The following is a 3,833-nucleotide window of genomic DNA, read 5'->3' on the forward strand; positions in this document are numbered from 1 at the left end:
AGAAGGCCGAGAAAAACTCCAAATCAATAAGTCTTCTGCAGAACGGAATGACTTCCACTGAGTTTGATCGGTTCTCTTCATGGTCCACGGCCAAGGAGATATGGGATGGGCTCGAATTAGCTTATGAAGGTACTTCTATTGTTAGGAAGCACCGAATTGATTTGCTTATACAAAAATATGAGCTATTCATCATGGAGCCTAATGAGTCTCTAGATAGTATGTCCGCAAGGTTTTCAAGTATAATAAATGAATTAAAAAACCTAGGTAGGAAATTCTGTACTGAGGACATTGCTAGAAAGTTTCTTAGGAGCCTTACTAAGAAGTGGCGTGCTAAGGTCACCGCAATGGAGGAATCACGAGATCTTGAAACCTTATCCTATCAAGAACTCATTGGTGCTCTCATGGCCCACGAAATTACTCTTAACAAAGACGACGCTGAACCAAGTCGCAATAAGAGTATGGCCTTAAAGAGTGAAGATATGGACTCTGACCTAGAGGATGAAACTGTCTTGTTTGCACAACGTTTTGAAAATAAGATTTTCCGAAATAAACAAACAAAATCATCCTATAACAACAATAACAACAAGTCATTCAACAAAAAGGTTAATGACTCAAAGTCGTCCTTTGCAAATAGAGTTTGCTTCAAGTGTGGAGAATCTAGACATATGATCAAGGATTGTCCAACCTGGGAAAAGATAAAGGACAAGACGAAACGTGAGAAGACAAAGGGAGAATTCAAGCAAGTTATGATGGCTTCGTGTTGGGGAGACCTTGACTCAGAAGATGACGAGGAATCTGAAGACGACGAAGTTGCAAACCTGTGTCTCAGCTGTGTGAGTCTTGACCTAATCTCCGACAGTGATGATGAAAGCACAAATTCTCATTCAAACTATTGCCTTCTTGGAGAGTCAGACGAAGACGACGATGAAGAGGTAAGTTATCTTGAGCTTAAGAAACGTGTTAGGAAATTGTCTAAAAGTGCTTTAATTGAATACTTTGAACAATCTCTTGATAAGTGTCACGAACAGGATTTGGAATTGAAAGATCTAAAGGAACAGATTCTCGAAATCGCGGAAGAGTATCATACTCTCAAGTCTAAAGCTAAGAAGTTGAAATCTAAAGTTATAGATGAGAAAGCTACAACATTAGATTCGACTATGGCTAAAAAGAAGGAATTAGAGTCCAAAGTTATAGCTAATGAAGCTATAACCTCCGACCTAAAGCTTAACATCAAGCACCTTCAAGCCAAAGTTATAGCTAATGAAGCTATAACCTTAGAACTTAGAAAAGTCAAACAACTCTTGAACACTAAGGTCACATCTAATGAAGAAGTGATCTTGGATCAAAAGAAAGAGATAGATTCTCTTTCAAAGCAATTGAAAGAATCTAAGACCGATATGATCAATGTTAAGAAACACCACACTGATGTTGTGTTCATTCTTAACAAACGATTCCAAGACTTTCGTGAAAACTTCAAAAAGGATAATGATGTAGTTCACACGAAATGTCTAGAGGAAATTAAAACCCTAAAAGACCTACTTCTACACGCTAGAAAGGTCCATGACAAGTGGGAAGGTAGCACAAAAGTTCTAAACTTCCTAACCGAACAATCCGATAATAATATGAAGATGGGATTAGGACATGAGTGCTACAGCCGTAGAGATCACTCTAAATGCAGATCAACACCTTCGGACTTTGATTTTAGAAAAAGGAAGTATGCTGATCTTCCTGAATACTTGATTTGCAATTACTGTGGTCATACGGGTCACATCCAAATCAGTTGTGTAAAAAAGGCTCATGATATAAGAAAGAATGCCGAACATGCCAAAACTTCCGACACAGTTGTCGAGGATAAGGAAACCCCAACTAACGAACCTAACGAAGAAAGAAATAATAAATGTCGTTGGTTCTATGACATGGCCTTTGACTACTCTAAGAAACCTAGCACTTCACAAAACCCTTGTCGACCTCAACCCAGTAAACCTATTCACAAGGGAAGTAGTCAAGAAAGACCTAGAGAAATTCCTAGACCTAGAGAAAACCCTAACTCTAGAACTCCTCCCACGTCAAATAAACCAAGGGTTAGAAAAACGATCATTAGACAAGTGTGGATTCGAAAGAATCTAGTTTATAGAGTAACTAATCATAAGGGACCCAACTTAGCTTGGGTACCTAAAAACTGTATCTAATCCGTTATGCAGGAAGAGGTAAAAGAAAACAACCAATGGTATCTTGACAGTGGATGCTCAAGACACATGACCGGAGATAAGAATCTGTTTCTTTCACTTAAGCCCTTCAATGGAGGAAAAGTAACGTTCGGGGATAAGAAAAAGGGAAAGGTTATTGGCGTTTGTCTGACAGTGCAATTTTGATCTAGTCGGTTATTCAGATGCTGACTACGCAGGATGTTCTCTAGACAGAAAAAGCACGTCAGGTGTCGCCACGTTTGTCTGACCGTGTATCATCACGTGGGGTTCGAAGAAACAAAATTCGGTTGCTCTCCCAACTGCAGAATACATTGCTGCAGGACTGGTATGTACTCAACTTTTATGGCTTAAGAAACAATTACGTGATTATGGTGTTGACGTAGGATGTATTCCTATTTTATGTGATAATACTAGTGCGATAATTATTTCTAAAAATCCCGCACAACAATCACGTACCAAACATATTGAAATAAGACATCATTTTATTAGAGACCATGTTGAGAAGGGGAATAGAAAACTTGAATTTTGTAGTAATGAAAAACAATGGGCAAACATTCTGACAAAATCATTAGCTAGAGAACGATTTGAGACTTTACGGTTGGAAATTAGTTTAATTAGTGGTACCTAAGCTTCTATATTTGTTTAATCCTTTGATGACTGACTAGTTAAGTTAAGATTGTATGATAATAAAATTGTATTGCGTTGCATGAATAATTTCGTGTATAGAAATATTTTTATCATAAGATTCTATTTGCTATTTAGAAGTTAATTGAAATACAAATTTATTCTTTATCATATAAATAAAACACACCATATTTTTTTTATCTTTCCAAATCACAAAAATCTCTCAAATAAGCTCACAAGTACACGGCTCATATTTCCTACATCAAGTCAATTTCCTAATTCATGTCTTATCACCCTAAATTCCCATACTTATCACTTTCCTATTCCTAATTAAAGACACTTACCATATTTCACCTCCACTTGTTAACCCTAAACCTACACCTATATCTACCCTTGCGTGTTACCCGTCCACCCATCCCCCACTTGCCTACTTTTCTTTCTTCTAAATTTTTACCATCATTACACCTCTTCTCCTTTACTCAAACCATCACCATCATCTCCTTTTTCAACAAATCACCATCATCATGCATCCATCTCATGCAAAAAATACTCGATCCTCAACCCGTCACCACCAAAACCGCCCCTTTCCTAACCAAACATCACCTTTACCAACACATGATCCTCATTCCATGAATCATCCTTCACCACGACCAAACTCAAACTCACCCCTGTTTCGTAGTCGGGACGAATCGGTATCCGAAGGCAAAATACACCGTCTTTTCAAAGGTAAAAATAAAGTTGTTGTTGATGATAGTGAAGTTGTGGAGGAACCCGAGGTGATAGTTCGGAATGGTGTTGCTCGTACTCTGCTTAGGGATGCTTCGAAAGCCGCGACAAAGGAAGAGTTGAATCATGTTGGGATTACTCATGATGAAAGCATCTTAGTTAATCGAGTTTTGAGGTATTCCATTCATGGTGGTCGGTACTATCCGAAATCTTGGTTGGTTAGTGTACCCGCTCTTGCTTTCTTTGTTAATTTTCTTGATTTTCAAGGGTGGAGTC

Source organism: Silene latifolia, chromosome Y, assembly GCF_048544455.1.
Source record: "Silene latifolia isolate original U9 population chromosome Y, ASM4854445v1, whole genome shotgun sequence".
In the NCBI taxonomy this organism is placed as follows: domain Eukaryota; kingdom Viridiplantae; phylum Streptophyta; class Magnoliopsida; order Caryophyllales; family Caryophyllaceae; genus Silene; species Silene latifolia.